The sequence below is a fragment of the Pseudochaenichthys georgianus genome, chromosome 3, assembly GCF_902827115.2.
Source record: "Pseudochaenichthys georgianus chromosome 3, fPseGeo1.2, whole genome shotgun sequence".
In the NCBI taxonomy this organism is placed as follows: domain Eukaryota; kingdom Metazoa; phylum Chordata; class Actinopteri; order Perciformes; family Channichthyidae; genus Pseudochaenichthys; species Pseudochaenichthys georgianus.
Window position 1 is genome coordinate 22,788,750 of NC_047505.1, and position 19,985 is coordinate 22,808,734.

At 41.5% G+C, this 19,985-nt stretch overlaps 1 pseudogene; it reads right to left on the reverse strand.

The window, feature by feature from the left end:
- Positions 1-313: 313 nt before the first annotated feature.
- LOC117442266 (CD151 antigen-like) lies at positions 314-12,845 on the reverse strand (annotated as a pseudogene).
- Between the last annotated feature and the right edge of the window lie 7,140 nt (positions 12,846-19,985).

A 19,985-nucleotide genomic window follows, 5' to 3' on the forward strand; every position in this document is an offset into this window, starting at 1 on the left:
ATCCTAAACCTCCACAGTACAGCAACATTAGGGAAATGACTTTGGGTTAATACACTAATGCACCTGTAAGCTGGTACCAATTGTGTAAGGGCCACTGGTTACAGACACGGGGGGTTGTCTTTACACAAGTATTGTATAGAGTTTTTGGGATTAATTGCCCTGACAAGGTGAGGTGAAGGACGTTTGGGCAGTTACGATATTGAAAATAATATCAGTTGTCTCAATGAATGAAAAATGGAGATGCTGTTTGTTACACCGTTCATGTTGCAAAATCCCACTTGACTTTTGCTGAGAAAGCACCACAGAAGCTAAATGTTATTGTTAATCAATGTTTATTCAAACTAAATTACATCCAGGATTATCACAAAGACAGAAATACAGCAGATTAATTTAGTGTCGTCTTTGAGGCACATGGGAAACAGTGAGTGACTATCATGTGTCCTTTAAATACAATCATATATTCATGGTCTATAGAAAAGTGAACAAATGTTAATTTATAAAAACAATCTAAAAAGAGAGACATCAATAGAAATGTGAATAAGGCTGAAAGAGAGACAGTAGGTCTTTACACAAAGTTGACAACTTTGGCATCAGTGGATAAATCCCTTGTATAAAAAAGGCGCAAACATGAGGCACTTCCTTATGAGCAATATGAGTGGCGCTGCTTGAATGTAACATTATCATAATGACTTTATTAAGATCAACTTGAGTTGTCTCACAGAGTTAAAGCAGGTCATTAAGGTGGCAGAAATGATATGATCAAACATGATAGGACAATATGAAGACACATAGGTAACAATTATAGCTCACAAGAAAGCACCTCTAATGTTGAAAACAACCATTTACAAAATATAAAAACAAACAGTGTAAAAGTTTAAAAGCCACTAATGAACAGATATTTGAAATGCATGACTGGCTAGTTAAAGAGGAATCAAAATGCTGTTGCAGTTTAGGGGGCTCCAGAAGGTGGGACTCACTGCTGGGACCAGGGCTTACATTTTGACTGCACTGATCCCAACAGCACTCTGGGGTGTAGCTCCTGGTCCACAAACTATTGCACATCCAGGGGATCGGAGTGGAAGAAAACTACAACGTTTCAGTCCCTAAGAGGCTGTCCCACACTCATTTATCTCTGCTAGAAATCCCATCAGTTTCTCTCTGAGGGTTTCGCTGTGATCTTGAAGATGGAGCTGAGGCTGCAAATGGTGTGCCTAATTACTTCAAAACCTTGTAGTGTTTTCCACCCTTTGTTTACTAAAATGAGTTCCTCAGATGTGCAATTTGATCCCTCGCCAAAATGTTCCTTCCCCTATGTGCAAGGGAAAGAGAAGTACCTATGGGCTATTTGAGTATGGCATGTGTTGTTGGAGTACCTCCCTCTCCCACACGTTTCTTCTTCTGCTTCTCTCTTTAGTACGGCTCTGCCTTTAGACTCGATATAGGCAGCATGTAAACACCATCCCTATGACCTGGGGGTTGGATGGTAGAGAAGAAACATTTAGCAAATTCTCCATGGATATACGTTTATTGAATCTCTATGTATGTTGAGCAAACTGTAAAAAGAGTTGACTTTATTTCTCACCTGTACGCAGGCTATCCCAACACCCACTGCTCCGATGATCTTCAGATGGTCCAGGATGAATTTCTCCAGTTTGGAGATGCACCCCCCCTTAATGAAAACAAAGAGTCGTCATGTTGATGAGGGAGTCGCACTGCAAACAAATGTTGTGTATACTGCTCAGATATTACATTTCTTCTAACTCTGTTGTTCTTATACAATGTTGAAATGTTGCTAGGTACAAGTACCTACACATACTACTGTACACATTGAGGAAATACTGTACTTTTGCATACTATACTTCTACTGCACTACTCCAGAGAGTGATATTGTACTCCACTACATGTATCTGACAGCTTTAAATGGAGATTTCTGCATTAAAAAAACACGTAAAACGTTTATAAAATGTATTTTGTGATGATTTAAATTATCCAACAACAGCACAACCATTAGTTAATAATGTGTCGATTGATCAATCAGTCAACTGAGGGTAAATTAATTGTCAACTATTTAGTCCATTTATGTTATTTTTCAAGGGAAAACATTTTATTTTTTATGATTTATTATATAATAGTATATTATGCACATACACAGAGGACACTTTTCTGCATTAAGTATTTATACTTTAAATACTTTAAATACATTTTCCTGGCTAAAATTGCATATTTGTACTAATGTAACATGACTCCTATGGTGTGGTATTAGTACGGTTATTTAAGTGTAGGATCTGAATACTTCCTCCATCACTGCCATCACACCACCCATCTCAGTGCTGACATGCTGAGACATGACAGAAATACTGATCCCCCCGCTGTGTAAAGCCCCCATCCTGCTCTCACCTCCACCTTGTAGATGTTGGACGGGTGGTCCCTGCGGCCACAGAACGTGGTGAGACTCTTGCAGCAGCTGTCAGGCACCACGCGGCCCTCCGCCTCTCTGGAGCGGATCCACACGCTCTCAGCCCAGTCCGACGAACTGTTGCTGCCACAGCACTTAAACTGAGGGAGACACACGAACACATTGCCTATCTTTAGACCACTTTGATGGTAGCAAAAAAGTATACAAAGACATTGTTCAATTCTTTTTATACAAAATGGGTATTTTGCTGGAGAAATAGTTTGACATTTTGGGTTAATTAGCTCTGAGATCTGTATGGTTAATAAAGAGCTACAGCGAGCAGTTGCTTAGCTTAGGGGCGTGAACCCTTCTGTATCTCCAGAATCAATTTCAATCCTTTGGCTCATGATTCATAAATAACATTATTAAGCTTGTTAGTGTTTACCTAGCTGCCTTTTAGTTTATCAGAAACACTCACACTGTAACCTTGGACAAAACGAAAGACTTGTTGAGTAGGATTACTGTCCCTGAGTAGCAATATCTGGGCTGTTTTGTAGAAGAAAATAAACATTTATTTAACCCTTAGATGCACGAGTGACTGGACCCTACACTCTTCCATAAGTGGGTCAAAAAGGACGGGTATTAGAATAATGTGTTTTTATGCCATTTTTGTCATTTTGGTTAAGAAAAATCACTTGTATAATATTCAGTATTATATTTTGGATCACACTAGAAATATTTTATATTTAATTTTTCACTATTTTTTTTTTTATTTATTTTTTTTACATTTTGAAAAGAAACGGAATTCCATAGAAAATGCATGCGGGTCATTTTTGACCCACTTATGGAAGCTTGGGGTAGTAATACAAAAACTACAATTCTTAAAATTTAAAATTTGAATGGCATGATATCCAAAACATGTTTTTTGAGGAATAGCTGGAATATGAAATGATAAAAAAATGTAATTACAAAGATACTCTAAGAAAACCACCTCACCGGGTCCAAAAAGAACCACTTATGCATCTAAGGGTTAAACATATTTTTTGGGAAGTTGTGAATGGATTAGGAATCACAGAAAATAAATCTGGATTCTTACAGTAGTCTATCTTTCCCTCACCCCTAATTTATTGGAGTTGGAGTAGTAAACTTCCTTGACGTCTAACAGCCCGGGGTAGCTCATATTTTAAAACTGAGAATAATACATGAACCTAACTGAAGTCTCGACTGCTGCTCACATTTATCCGTTCCTTCATGTGCTGTCGTCTTGTATAAGCATCGAGAAGGTGAATTACAAAACAGGATGAAGACAAGTCCATCATGCTTAGCTGAAGACTGAGAGACTGGAATCGGATTTGTTTTTGACTCGCCCTCATCACCGAAATCTCTAATCTGATGGGATGATAGGGTACCAAAACCAATCAACAGGCCTCAAGAGAGTCAATGAGAATCTCACACGTAAGCTGTTCGCTAAAAATAATGATGGTGACCAATGTATTTTGGGCCAGAAAAAAACTGCACTCTTTACAATCGGTTATCATTTAAGAGCTTATGTTAAAAATACAATTCAATGTACCTCAGCTACAGACGCTATGACACATTCATAGTAAAATTGCAAAAAATGCAGTTTTCCAGCCCCTCCAATAAGGAGACTTCCTGCTTCGTCTGTTGGGGAATGTCCTATTTTAAATCTGGACTGACAAAACGAGAAATTTGAAGCTCTACTTCGAGAAACTTGGATGGACGTTTTCACGAATTCTGACCTTTTATAGACCAAACCATTAAAAGACTAAATGATAATGTAAATAATTGTTGGCATCAGCCTGAACCTCCACCTTGTTATATTGTTAGTTGTATCCACGCCACTCTACATCCTGGTATTTAGACTCTTACCTCCTCCTGCAGCTTGTCCACCGCACTGGTGATGTGCTCGTGGGTGCTCTGCTGATACTTCTGGGTCATGGTCTCCCTCAGGTTCTGCTTCAGCTCCTGATTCAGCTGCCACACAAAACACACACATTATATTCACTAACAGCCAACGACATAGCAACACAGAAATCCTAGGCCAGCATGGAGCATGAGCAAGTGATGAAATGAGATGATGTAATTGTTGACTGAGGAGATGTATCGCACACAGGATTTTAAATTCCCTCCTGACGATACACGTCATGGACAGCAGGTTAACAACACAGGAGCAGAGGAGAGTCTGTATGTTTCTTTGTTTGGTCTCGAGACCAGCGGCAGACACTCCAGGAGCGGGAGGTCTGGGGGGGCTCAGTTTCTATGGCAACAAGCCAGCTGGGAAACCACTGTAAATCAAAGCATGAAGGAGATATCAAGGGAATGAATGATGAAGGGAGGAGGGGAGGGCAGAGTGAGATGAGAGACGGGAGGTGAAGACAAAGAGGGAGGGAGAGGACGAGGGGAGCATTTCACTTCACCTGTTGATAGTCTGGGAGACACTGCGGCAGTGTGAAATGGCTCGGTAAGAAGAAACAGCCAGAGTGTGAGAGATCAGCTTGATGTGGCATTAACCATAAATACATGCTAACCTGAGTTTAAGCATCTATTAGGAGCCATCGCCCCAACACTGCAGCTGGCCTGGGAGTCTCAACAAAGTAACAGCAACATTGTGCACCACCTACAGGTAAGGAAGGTAATAGCATCTGCTGTGTTTAAAAAAAGAAAGCTATTTCTGGGCTACCACGAGTGCCTTTAATCGAGTGAAAGGGGAAACAGAGGGGATGCAACTCTGCAAATGGTCCAAACAAACGGAGCTATACAGCGGCCCGGCATCTGCTGATTTGACTTCGACAGCTGCAGAAATCTTCTATATGGCTGCTACTTGACCTCCTTTTTTAAACGTACACATGTATTACTATTGAAATCTTTTTACATGCGTTTCAGGTCACCAGAACTGTACTATAAACAAGCATTTTTCTACACACACACAATTGGCGTAACTCTGTAAATCAAGTGTGTGATTAAGTTGATCTCAGGCCATACTGTACAAAGATAGAAGCACTTTTAAAGAAAGCAAACCTTACACATGAAGAACAGCTTCATGACATAGATGTAATTGCAGATATAGCTGTGATTGCCTTCAAGTGATGAAGTTCAGCAGCTATTACTTTCTTTCCTAAAGGAAGGAAATGTGTTAACGTTTGCAAACTGCTGCTGCTGTCGCTTCCCTTTACTCTAGGTGACGAGTGTGGAGAACCTGCAGCTTCAATAAGTGTGTTTGACGTCTCGCAATTAAAAGCAATTGTTACGTTTTCACGACGAATTAAGAAATCAGGATCAGTTAACAAGGGAGGAAGAGTAGAGGGAGGAAAGAGAGTGGCTTTAAAGCATTTAGCAACACAGTAACAATCTGTTGAAGCTGGTAAAGGGTCTTTAGGAAACAGCAGAGAGCTACTGAGAGACAGCTCGTGTTCAGGAGATTGTGTATTATGAATGAGGATGTTACAATGAAGGCAGTGCAGCTCTAGACTGAAAAGTCCTGTTGCTGAGCTACAAGCCACCAGCCTTAAAGACAAGTCGAGGAGGGGGTGACGCTGCTGCAGAGCCGTGTCAGATTAATATTACACGAGAAAAAAAACCTTCTCATTTGCAACTACCTGCCCTGCAGTCAGTCATAACTCACACGCTGTCGGATTTAGTCAACTACAGCACATGAGAAGAGACAGTTATCACACATGTGCATTTTGTAGTGGTTAGTACTGCAGTTAAACCTGTGGTAGAGAAGTAGAGTTTAATGAGTTTGAGTGTAATTCAATCCAAACACTAATAAAAAGCATCCAAATCATCTGACACAGTATTCATTAGATGTTCCCAAAGTAAAATAGTTCAGTGTGATATTTGTTTGTTATAAATCCACACACTCATTTATCATGTTGGTTTTGTGGTGGTTCAAATCACAGCAAAGGCCACGGGACTATAATCAGTCTTGAACTCTTCTGACTACGTGCTCAGATCAAAAGGCACGTAACAAGTGTCAAGCATGCTCTATTGATTTTCCAGTAAAGTCCTTCACAGCTTTTACACACATAGACATGTGATCATTACTATGAGGACAGGCGGGTGTCCACCAAGAGGTTAAACAAATATCAGAAGTCAAAAAAAGAGTAACGAAACAAACGCAACTCAGCGAAGACTGTATGTGACTTCAAATATATCCTAACATCTGTGTCCAATTTAAAATGACTTTTTTTGTCATTTGAAATCAATATCTAATCTTCCCATATCTGTCAGCTGCTGTTCCATCCTTGCAACCACCTACCAAACAGATCAAATCCCCAGGTGCCTTGCCAAATATATTGGAAAGGACTTTTTGGATCGTAAAGGGGATTACCTGCTGGTAGTAGATATAAGCCAGGACGCCAGCCAGGATCTCCAACAGGAAGATACACAGCAGCAGGACGAAGTACTGAGGACAGAGGGAAGAAGAAGAAGAAGAAGAAGAAGAAGAAGAAGAAGAAGAAGAAGAAAACACAGTTAGTGGAGGGTAATGTGATGAGGCGACAGGTGGCTGAACAAAACCATGGGGGAGTTTAAAGTCTAACGCTGCTAGAAGCTGGTTTGAACAACATAAAACACATAGTGGCTAAAGTCTGGTCCAATGATATAAAGACCTTAATTAGAGATTGAAATATGCGAAGGTCGATCCACTGCAGAGCAGGTTTGTGAAGACAGTCGATAAAAGACAACAAAATGAGAAAAACAATGCTCATCAAAGTTAGACTGCCTGGGTTGTTTCTTTTGCTGATGGCACAAATAAAATAAAGGAGCTCCTGACAGCGAGAGAAAAATGTGTTAATTGTAGACGTGAGCTTAAAAATGATTTATTACATTTCATTAGGCTGATGCTTTCATCCAAAGAGGCTTACAATAAGAGCAGAAACAATAGAGAACAAGAAGGAAAGTGCTGATATATTTACTTCAGCAAGTCATACCATTGGAAGTGCGAGTGAATTAGTTACAAGTCATAAGTTAACTTTGTGCTGCTTTTTACAGCTACAATTAAAAACAGATGCGTTTGCAGTTTGCGATGGAAGATATGCAGAGTTCCTGCTGCCCTGATGTCAATGTGGAGCTCATTCCACCGTTCAGGGGCCAGGATAGCAAACAGTGCTTCTGAGGGGTACCTGGGTCCCACTCGCAGAGAAGGAGCAGCAAGCCGATTAGCTGACGCCGAGTGACGTGCACATGCTGGAGAGTATGGTCTCACCAAGGCCTGGATGTAGATTGGTAGATTTATAAAAGTAAGATTTATTACAGGGCTGATGTTGAGGATTGATTAACTAAATGTGTGTTAATAGTATACAAATACTCAGAGTTGTTGCTCAGTGGTGGATCTCACACTGTATAATAATAATAATATATAATATTTTTATAGCGCCTTTCAGGAAACCCAAGGTCGCTTTTAGTGAACTTAATAGTATAACAATAACAATATAATAACATTGCTAACACAGATTTAAAAACCTACATTTAGGCAACGCAAGTAAAGCTGCTCCGTGATATTTATGGTTGTAGATGAACATCCAGCTCTTTCCCACAAAGTTGATTTAATAAAGCGTGAAAGTGCAGAGCTCAGAGTTGTTGCTCGGAGGTGGATCTCACACTGTGTGCCCTTTGGAGAGGTCTGCTGTTCAGAGTTTATCTCCAGTGTCTGAGTCGTGACCGTGAGAGCTAAGAGTGAAGGTCTGCAGGAGTGTCTGCAGCATTAAAGACAAGACCATCTTCTCAGAGTAAAACCTTGACCTAAATTCCTCCGGCCCGCTGCGATCAGAGGGAGGAAATCAGGCCGGGTAAAGTGGACCTGCTCTTTGATTCGATCGCTCGGCTGATTCGATCTCTCACACGCTCTGAGACACACTTTGATGCCGTGTTGACATGGCAACAGAGAGAGATACTAAATTCATACTAAGGGAAAGATTAACTAAACTATTTAACTTGTGACAGTAAACATTATCTGTGAGGTTTTGATCTGATCAGTTGTACTGGTTCCTCCAAAAAGCAACTTCACTGATTAAACAAAACAACATGACTCACAAAGGGAGATTGTGGTTCATACTTACACTTTGATGTATCGATATACACATATTAGTTTTTTATCTAGTTATTCAGAATAACATGAATTTCTTGAGACAATTTCCATTACAACTTTATCACAACTATTTAATTGTAATATTATACAAATATTTATGTTCATCAGCAAATTTGGTATAACACGTTTACTTGATATTTACGGCCTCAAAATCGCATTTTCTGTCGGGCATGAAATGTGTGTTTTAGAGATGAAGCAGGAGGACAGTCGACTATACTGCTATACTTTTTTTTGGTGCAATGTATTGATTTCAGTATGACTCAACGATTGTTTATTTATTTTCGCTATTTTTTCTCAGTAAGAAAACTTCTCATCTGTACATAAGATATTTTCACTTGTAGCCAAAAAACAACAACTGGGTGAGTGAGACACTTTTTCTACCGTACTTGTATTTTTCGCCCACGCTTTCTCCTTCAGACAGTAACGCTTGCTTCTCAGACCGATATCACACGGGCAGTGGTGTGTACAGAGCGTGGCAGAGAAAATGTTGTTGGCGGGTGGAGAGGTGGCTGAGTTTCAGACTGCAGTAACTCCAGAGGACTCCTTCTGATCTCAGGCACACACTCTCTCTGTGTCTCTCTCACACACACAGACTTATTATACGTCTGAGCTGCTCCCAGGTGACTTAAGACCACAGTGTAATTACTGCCATACGCCTCTCAGCAGCTTCATATGTACAGAGTCTGCATTGACTGCACTCTCCCTGGCTGAACTACAAAATGTCTAACATCCCATGGTAAACAGACTCGTTTTGCTGAGGTTGTTGGAAGATATTTGAACAGTTTCTATGTCCGTCTTTCATACCACAGTTTTCCCTCCAACATCAAACTGCAGCACGATTGCCAACACATCAGTATGCAGCTCTGTGTTTGCATTTCTGACTTCATCAGAATTGTCCCGCCGCCTTTAACAATTACTGAGCGAGTAGAAGTCACGCTGAATGTGACTTTGATCCGACAGAAAACAGTTGGACACGTGTTGGCTTTTGAGAGGAGTCATCCTGCGACCTTTTTATGAAGCACTCTTTGGCCACATGCAGCTCATCAAATGGAACTTTAAATTGACTTCAACTTAAAGCAGACTCCATTATCCAGCAGCTGGTGATTATCAAACTAACTTCAGCTAAGAGTCCGTCTGATGGGCAGTGATGCGTTTCTTCACTGCAACATGCTGCTCTTCATTACATGCGAGGAACGTGATCAATCTGTCCCCTGCTGGGCTGAATCAGAACTTCTCAACACTTGAAGTTAGTGAAGGAGTGATGGTTTCAATAATCACATCACTCCTCAAATACGACTCCTTTGCAGTTGGTCCTATCATTTCTTTAAAGACTTGTGTACAGTGCCGTGGAAATGAATTTCCCCCTGGGGACAATAAATCTAATCTAATGTGTCATAAAAGCGTATTCATTTCTTCAGACATTGATATTAAAAAAAAAACAATGATTTTTTACGACAATTATTCTGCTGATCATTTTTTTTTTATATTGAATAAATTATTTTGTGTATTAAAGGTGGGGTAGGTAATTTTGGAGAAACCGGCTCGAGTGCGCTAGAATTTGAAAATACCATGGATGAATAATAAGAACTGGATACAGCGTGGGAGGCAGGGCCTCATTCATTCCTATGAGAGTTGCTCATTAGCGCATGATGATTAAATGGCCCAACTTTTGAGAGAGTGAAACGTCACAGATTACCCAGCATGCCTGAGAAGTACCCGTATGTGCGCGCATAGAGCATGCGCAACTTTAACCAACATGCTCGTTCACATCAAGCACGTCAATTTGCGTACACGTAACAGCACCGTGCGTTCATGACAGCACGGTACTGGATTTATATTAACGAGGCGGCAGCAGTTAGCAGCTAGCTAGTAATTATGCTAATGTACACATCAATCGTTATGTACTTATATTACGCTTCAACCGGATCTAGAGATATCCAAGCAACAGAGCTTCATTTAGCATGAAAGAATGATTGCACTGTGTATATATATATATATATATTAACTTTATTTAATACAACATTTACGGTACAAGATTTAATCATACAGCCCATGTAGCATGATAATGAATTACAGCAAACGTGTGCAATATATCCATTATTACAGCTCTGTGGGATGGCAGTAAGACGATATGGGTCCGTTCTTATTGTGCATCCATGGGTAAAGATAAACGCAACTCACATTGGTTTTTCAAACAGCATCTCTGTAAACTACGTGTATTCACTGAATTTCACTCTCTGCCTTTAACGGCTCGTTGGAGCTCCAATAGCTCCAGCCCCCACCCTCCCTGTGAGCACAGTGTGCTCCGATTGGTCGGGACACGTAACATGAACGTGCCGGGCGGCGCGGTCCCGTGTGTTAGATGCGCGTTCATAATGCAGAGGGAAATAACTCAGAATAACGTTATTAGCACATTATTACAACTTGAGGAACGAATGTTTTTAATAAGGGATATACAAGTGTTCATACTGGGTAGTTTATTTAGTTTAAAAAATCCAACGATTTACAGACCACTCTTTCCCCATGTAAGTCAATGGGAAAAAGTGTTTCCGGGCCTGGCAACCAAACGGAAGTGTAGTACCGCCGTTTGGCCAGCACGAATATTTTCATCTGAGTCCGGCGCACTTCCTGGGGGCTTGGAAAATACACAGCCGGAAAAAATCTGCCACTTCCTTACAGAGCCCCTCCTCCAACACACAACGCGCACATGACCAATGAGGGCACGAGATAAGTTTGTGCACAGATGGAAGGCTGACAGGCAGGTAGGCCATCCAGTTATTTTAGCCGGGCCGGCTAAAATGATTGGTCGTGCTTTTTACAGTGCTACGGCTTCCACAGATGGAATTTTTTTATGGATTTTTTGTCAAAGCACTTAAGATATTCATTGCTATCGGGATGTTAAGAGCATTCCATGAAATATAACAATAAGTGTATCTCGAGCCGGTTTCTCAAACTTACCTACCCCACCTTTAAATAAATAAACAGTTAAAGAATTGGACGTCACAATTTCCTGATGTCAAAGTAAACATTTCAAAAATATATATAAAACATAGAAAAGCAGAAATTAAAGTGTCCTTTTTCAGTCTGTATGAATTCTATACTTTGAATCATTTTAAAAATAGAAAAATAGACAAAGGTTGCAATTAGGCGTGTGGCGTAGTGGGTTGTCCGTAAGTGTTGGGATCAGGGGGTCACAGGTTCAAACCCCACTGCAGTCAGCATGTCGTTGTGTCCCTGGGCAAGACACTTCACCCCAAATTGCTCCTGTGGGGATTGCCCACAGTATTGAGTATGTAAGTCGCTTTAGATAAAAGTGTCTAACCAGTGACATGTCATGTAATTAATTATCGTTTTTTTTTGGGACATTTACATCCTGCAAAAGTTGAATATTCTATGCAAATGACCTAATGTACTTCATTTACATTAAGTCCTAAATTAGAACTGAAATGTTAAGTCTATAGATTTACAAGTTATTCAATCCAGGACATTTTTATAAAGTTGAAAACCTAATATTGTCTGATTTAAGACGTTTGTTTGGACAAAGCAACACATCGAAGACGTCACCATGGGCTTTACAAAAATATGTTTCTGTGATAAGTTAGTCTTAAATATTAATCAGTTTATTTAATAAACAATATTCAGTCGCAGCTCTGTTATTAATACATTCAATTGTAACTTTATTTAATATGAATTTGTTTCATTAAATGGCAGAGAAAGTGAAAAACAAATACAAAAATACAGACTTGACAGACGTTTTTTTTTATGTTATTCGGTTGATTTCTTTTATGCAACAAATGTCCGTGTGAATGAACAATAAAGTTTTGTATTATGTCTTAACAAACGGATAGTGTGAAAGACACAGAGATATTAAAAGATTCAAGCATATTCTTATCATTCTTTATGAGCATAGTAACGGTAAGGTATCTAATTACTTATTTATTTAGAATTCCATAACTTAATAACAGAGATGGTCAAGCTAAAGTGGAGACAAGGCAGAAATCCTACAATAAAGCGGGACAGTGAAGTGTTCTCCGTTAGACGGGCAGGAGCCAGGGCAGGCGTTTGGTGTGATCACCATAGCCATATGACGTTGGACTCGGAGGGCTTTCCTTTGCTTCCAGCTGTCAGATTGTAAACAAAGTCACGTGACTGGGGGCAGGCGGACAAGGTGTGTTTCCCGCAGCGAGACGCTATAATACTAATTGTGGGCTTATCATGTTGATTCGGCCACAATGGAAAACAAAAAAAACTCTTGCTCTCTCCAGAGGGGCAGGTCAGGCAAAAATGGCCGTACCTGTTAGCCCGTACCTGTGAACGTCCCTGGCCGGTAACCTGTCCCATGCGCCGAATACTAAGGAATTAGCCACAAAACAGGATTATTCCGTCAATGTCCTCCTCAATGTGATAATTGGAAAACGCTGACAGGTTCTATTTTTAATCCAAAACTAAATGACAGCAGCTCAGTGGAGTTCATCCAACAGCAGCAAAAGTTCAAACAGCCCGCCATTTTGAAAAAGGTGCGTTTGTTACGTTACAGCCGGTGGAGCGGGTGGAGATCAACAGAGGTGGGAGCCCAGCTAGCAGGGAACGTTCTCACAACGTTTGCTAACGTAACCTACAGGTTCTAATAAGGTTTTAAAGATTTTTTTTAATCTGATGTTCAAATAACCTTTTTAGGATGTTTATTTTTTCAAATAATGTTCCTATAAGGTTTAAGGTTAACTATAACGTTTTAACTGCAACATTCAGAGGATGTTTTGAGGATGTTATTAAGGCCTGAGATGACAACGTTTTTTTTATAAACATTCCTTTAATGTGATATGTTAACAAAGGTGGAACGTTTTGCCTGCAACATTCTAAAGATGTGTTTTGGACGTTGTAACACATTAAAGATGTTCTTTATAAAATGTTCCCTCAATGTTACATGATAACAAATGAAGAACATTCTCCAAGCAACATTCTGAAAATGTTTTCAGGATGTTATTGAGGCCTGAGATGACAGAAAGGGTTTTATAAAATGTTCCTTTTTAATGTTACATGATAACAAATGAAGAACATTCTCCAAGAAACATTATGAAAATGTTTTCAGGATGTTGTTCTTTTTTTATAAAACGTTCAAACGTTATGGCAAATATTAACACGGTCATGGTCAACGTCAGATTTATTTCTAGAGCGCTTTAAAAAACAAACTTGTTGCATTTGTTTGAAAATGATGTTTTAAAAAAAATCTGATGTCACTATATTTTCCTTTTGAAAAAAACAAACAAGCACGTAATTCATGGTAAGCTGTAAACAGATATAGCATGTTTGCGGTGGCATGTGTGAGTTCCCAGCTAGAAATGTTTGTTACCATCCGTTGTTCAAGGAATGTTTTCAGCGGGACGTTTTATTTTGGTTCCCAGAATGTTCTTCTGAAAGGTAGGATAACGTTATTTAAAAACATTGTTGAAATGCTTGGTGATAACCTTCTTGAAATGTTTTTGATAACCTTCTTAGTATGTTTTTGATAACCTTCTTAAGATGTGGTTGATAACATTGTTAGAACATTATGCCCTACTATTCTTAAAACGTTTTTGGCGGGAAGTTTTATTTTGGTTCCCAGAATGTTCTTCTGAAAGGTAGGATAGCGTTTTTTAAAAACATTCTGGAAATGTTTGGTGATAACCTCCTTAAGATGTTTTTGATGACTGTACTGTTCTCACTAGATGTTCCTGGAATCTAGCTATTCAGTCAGCATAAACATGAACTTCAAATAATTCCAGGAGAACGGGATTCTGAATTGGAGATTACTGAAGCTCCTGAATATTCTTATATTCTTTATTGTAAAACTGTAACACACAAGAAAAATACATTGTTTTACAGTTGCAATGAGATAAGTATACATGACAGGTATACAGAAACACAACTTAAATGACCATGTTATGGTAATGCTAGGCTAGTTAGACAGTTTAGAAGGCTAACAAACTAATCTATTTTATAAGTGAAGAGAAAACAAGAGTTTAGCTAAATGCTAACAGTGCTAAGCTAACAACGAGCTAATATGCTACGCTAACGACGAGCTAGTATGCTAAAGAGGCTAAGCTAACGACGAGCTAATACGCTAACAGATTACATTGTCATTGACATGAGGCGTTAGCTTAGGCCTAGTGGTGCAGATGCAGTTTAACGTCACATAATAAAGGTATGAAATACGATCCATCCATCCATCCATCTTCTCCCGCTTATCTGTGGTCGGGTCGCGGGGGTTGCAGTTCCAGCAGAGAGCCCCAAACTTTCTTTTCCCTGGCCACATCAACCAGCTCTGACTGAGGGATCCCAAGGCGCTCCCAGGCCAGCGAAGAGATATAATCCCTCCACCTGGTCCTAGGTCTACCCCTTGGTCTCTTCCCAGCTGGACGTGCCTGGAACACCTCCCTAGGGAGGCGCCCAGGTGGCATCCTTACTAAGTGCCCGAACCACCTCAACTGGCTCCTTTTGACGTGAAGGAGGAGCGGTTCAACTCTGAGTCCCTCCCGGATGACTGAACTTCTCACCTTATCCCTAAGGGTGACACCAGCCACCCTGCGGAGAAAACCCATCTCGGCCGCTTGTATCCGCAATCTCGTTCTTTCGGTCATGACCCATCCTTCATGACCATAGGTGAGGGTAGGAACGAAAATGGCCCGGTAAACAGAGAGCTTTGCCTTCTGGCTCAGCTCTCTTTTCATCACAACGGTGCGCGAAAGTGACTGCAGTACCGCTCCCGCTGCTCCGATTCTCCGGCCCATCTCACGCTCCATTGTTCCCTCACTCGAGAACAAGACCCCGAGATACTTGAACTCCTTCACTTGGGGTAAGGACTCATTCCCTACTTGGAGTGGACAGTCCATCGGTTTCCTGTTGAGAACCATGGCCTCAGATTTGTTCCAGTGAGTGCTGAAGGTCGCAGACCGATGAAGCCATTAGAACCACATCATCTGCAAAAAGCAGTGGTGCAATCCTTAGTCCACCAAACTGCAGACCCCCTCCCCCACAACTACGCCTCGAAATCCGATCCATGTACATTACAAACAGGATTGGTGACAAAGCGCAGCCCTGGCGGAGCCCAACCCTCACCGGAAACGGGTCCGACTTACTGCCGAGGACCCGGACACAGCTCTCGCTTTGGGAGTACAGAGATTGGATGGCCCTGAGTAGAGACCCCCTCACCCCATACTCCCGCAGCACCTCCCACAGTAACTCCCTGGGAACTCGGTCATATGCCTTTTCCAAGTCTACAAAACACATATAGACCGGATAAGCGTACTCCCAGGCCCCCTCCAGGATCCTTTGCGAGAGTAAAAAGCTGATCCTTCGTTCCACGACCAGGACGGAATCCGCATTGTTCCTCCTCAATCTGAGGTTAGACAATCGGCCTGACCCTCCTTTCGAGTACCGTAGAGTAAATTCTCCTGGGGAAGCTGAGTAGTGTGATGCCTCTGTAATTGGCACACACCCTCTGATCCCCCTTTTTGAAAAGGGGAACCACCACCCCGGTCTGCCACTCCTTCGGTACTGTTTCTGACTTCCACGCAACGTTGATGAGACGTGTCAACCATGACAGTCCCTTAACACCCAGAGCCTTCAGCATTTCTGGGCGGATCTCATCCACCCCCGGGGCTTTGCCACTGTGGAGTTGTTTGACGACCTCAGTGACCTCCCCCCGGGAGATTGGTGTTGATCCCCCGTCATACTCCAGCTCTGCCTCTAACATAGAGGGCGGAGTTGTCGGGTTCAGGAGTTCCTCAAAGTGTTCCTTCCAACGCCCTAACACTCCATCAGTTGAGGTCAACAATGTCCCATCCTTACTGTACACAGCTTGGATGGTTCCCTGCTTCCCCCTCCTGAGGTGTCGGTCAGTTTTCCAGGACAACTTTGGTGCCGCCCGAAAGTCCTTTTCCATGTCTTCTCCGAACTTCTCCCACACCCGCTGCTTTGCCTGGGCCACGGCTGAGGCTGCTGCCCTTCGGGCCTGTCGGTACCTTGCAACTGCCTTGGGAGTCCCCCGGGATAACAAATCCCTGAAGGCCTCCTTCTTCAGTCGGACAGCTTCCCTGACCACCAGTGTCCACCAGGAGGTTCGAGGGTTACCGCCCCTTGAGGCACCTAAGACCTTGAGACCACAGCTACCCGCCGTGGCTTTGGCAATAGAGGCTTTGAACACCGACCACTCTTGTTCAATGTCCCCAACCTCCACAGGAATGCCCGAAAAGCTCCGCCGGAGGTGTGAGTTGAAGGCCTCCTGAACTTGGGCCTCCTCCAGACGTTCCCAGTTCACCCGAACTACATGTTTGGGCTTACCAGGTATCCAGAGGGCTTCCCCCACCACTCGTCGAGACCCTCTGCTTTCACTGCCACCCTTCTTGCAGCGCACCCGACCCCATCGCTGTTTCCCGTAGGTGGTGGGCCCGTGGGACGGAGAAGCGGAGGTGTTGCCCACGTTGCCTTTTCGGGCTGTGCCCGGCCGGGCTCCGTGGCAAGCCCGGCCACCAGACGCTCGCCGGCGAGTCCTCCTTCTGGGCCTGGCTCCAGACGGGGACCCCGGGCTTCCTCCGGGCCAGGTATCCTCACTTCCTGTGTCGTCTTTCATCAGGTCTTTTGAACCAATCTTAGTCTGGCTCCTTGCCTGAGACCAATTTGCCATGGGAGACCCTACCAGGAACACAAGGTTCCAGACAACACAGCCCCCAGGTTCATCAGGGCACACAAACCTCTCTACCACGGTAAGGTGCTGGTTCTTCAGAGAGGACAATACGATCAAATGATGAAATACGATCAAATGATGAAATAAACACTGTTCTACATTAATATAGTTTCAACTAACATATTTACTTACAGACAATGCGCTTAACAAGTCTCCAGAAGATGGATGCAGCCAGATTGTGGAGCTAACAAAACGAGACACATGTAATTTCCCAATCTGACTGACGCAACTCCTGTCAGACTATTTCCTGTGATAGATAAGGCCCTGCGCTATTATCACTCGCCACTAGGGGCTCCCACTAACACACAGCTCTATACACAGAACACAACAATGACATTATTAGAACATTATGCCCTACTCTTCTTAAACGTTTTCAGCAGGACGTTTTATTTTGGTTCCCAGAATGTTTCTTCTGAAAGGTAGGATAACGTTTCTCTAAAGACATTCTTAACATTTTTGGTGATAACTTTCCTAAGATGTATGAGCGCATTGAGACAATGAATAGGACATATACAACATGCAATTATAATCACACTAAGGTATGTAGGCCCACAGTATTCATAATATCATTTGTGTAAAATATCCAAAAAATAATCACACTTTTTTCTGACTATAAAGGTTGTGTCTCGTATGCAGGTTCTAACTGTTTGCATAAGCTATCTGGCGTGTGTGATTTGTGAGGGCTGTGTATACAGTAAACAGTGTCCGCTGTTTATGCATATTGGATAAAAAATCGTTATTGCACCCTTTAGATTTGAGACCGACAGACATATAGAGGAACGGACCGACTGTCACTGCCCGTCCCTGAAACCCTGTTAGTGTTTGTATGTGTTTTGTTTCTACTGTGTGTCTCTCTCTCTCTCTGCCTGCTGGTCTGCTCGACACGCTTGGGAGAAATCTCCAATCAACCACACCTGCAACCTGCTCATCAGCCACACTATGAAAACCTGCAGCCTGCACTCATTCCCCTACCGGATTGTTGCCGTGAACGGTTTGTTGCCTGCTGAACGGTTTGTTGCGTGCAGCTCTAGCTTTTTACCAGCATATTCTTTGAACAACTTTGCCTGCTTTTTGCCTCACACTCATTGTTATGTCTCTCCCAGGAGGAATCCAAGGCCTTCCACATTCCCAAGACCAGCCAGGCCTCTCTACCCACCCTGGAACAACTGTTTCCCACTGCCGCCAGAGCCCAACCTCCACTCCCAGCTCACCCTTTTCTAATAAACAAATGTTACTTTCACCAACTGATTCCGAGTCTGATTCTGGGTCTCCTCCAGTACATGTGATACCGACAGTGACTTGTACTAGCTGCTGGTCGCATTTATAAAAAAAGAAAAGACTTCTGATAAATCGGAACAATAAAGCATGTTATCATACTCTAAAACAATAACATTCTAATAAAAAAGTCTAACTTGCAGCTGAAAACGTTTTAAGAATAGTAGGGCATAATGTTCGAACCAATGTTATCAAAAACATCTTAAGAAGATTATCAAAAACATCCTAAGAAAGTTATCACCCAAACATTTTAAGAATGTTTTTAGAGAACATTATCCTACCTTTCAGAAGAACGTTCTGTGAACCAAAAGAAAACCTTCCCGCTGAAAACATTCCTAGAACAATGAATGTAACATTCTCAGAATGTTTTTAGAACCAAACATTTCTAGCTGGGAGGGAGAGAAGTACTCAGATCTTGTAACTTAAGTTAAATGAGAAGTGTAGGAATACTCTGTTTACAAGGAAAATCCCTGCATTCAAAATGTTACTCAAGTAAAACAACTATTAGCATCAAAATATACTTAAAGTACAACCCAGTCTCATGGCATTTTGTGTAATAGTCACGAAATTAATTTAATCTATTGATTTGTGTCACACAGAACGACTTTAAAAGCAATGTATTTCTATTGGTAGGCTAGTGCACCACGTCTTTTTGTCCGGTCGGGTCTTGGAAGACCGGAAGCTGTGTGGTTCATAAACAATTTTCTTACTCAATATCAAGCCACGATTATGTTTTTTTTTATTATTGTATAATGTCTGACTTTTTTTGCCATCCCACAAGGAAAAGAAATGGGGCTCAGAGCCTCAGCATACTGAAATCTGTATTTTTTAAATCTTTTTTCCTTCTAATTTGTTATTATTTGGTGGCAGGCACGAAACATAACTACCAATAGAAATACATTGCTTTTTAAAAAAATGGGGAAATCGTGTTGGTGACACGAATCAATAGATTAATTTCGTGACTACAGTATAACACGAAATGCTGTGAGACTGGGTTGCAAAGTACCAAAAATAAGTACTCGTTATGCATTTTTCCCTTTCAGAATAATATTACATTTATTGATTAAGATTATCAATGCATTAATGTGCTTATCAAAGCTGGTAAAGGTGCAGCTAATTTGAATAACTCTGTGCTATTGTAGGGAAGCATGTGAGTGTTACTCCAGGTGTAACTAAAGTCTTTAAGTGTTTATATTTGATATCATTAATACAAACCTTCCAAGTAACTATGTATCAAATAGATGTAGTTGAGTGAAAGTACACTACCTCCTAGCTGTAATGGGGTAGAGTAGCAAACATTACTTTACACCACTGCTAAAAGTTTAAAACAGTATAAAATACTCAAGAAAAATGCTGCAATAAGAGTTTAAACAAGTAAAGAATATGAGTATTCATCGGAATGGCCCTTTTCTGAATAATTGGCCTATACAGTTATGTCCCTGGATTATAATTAGCTGCACTTAAATAAACTCAAAGGCATATTT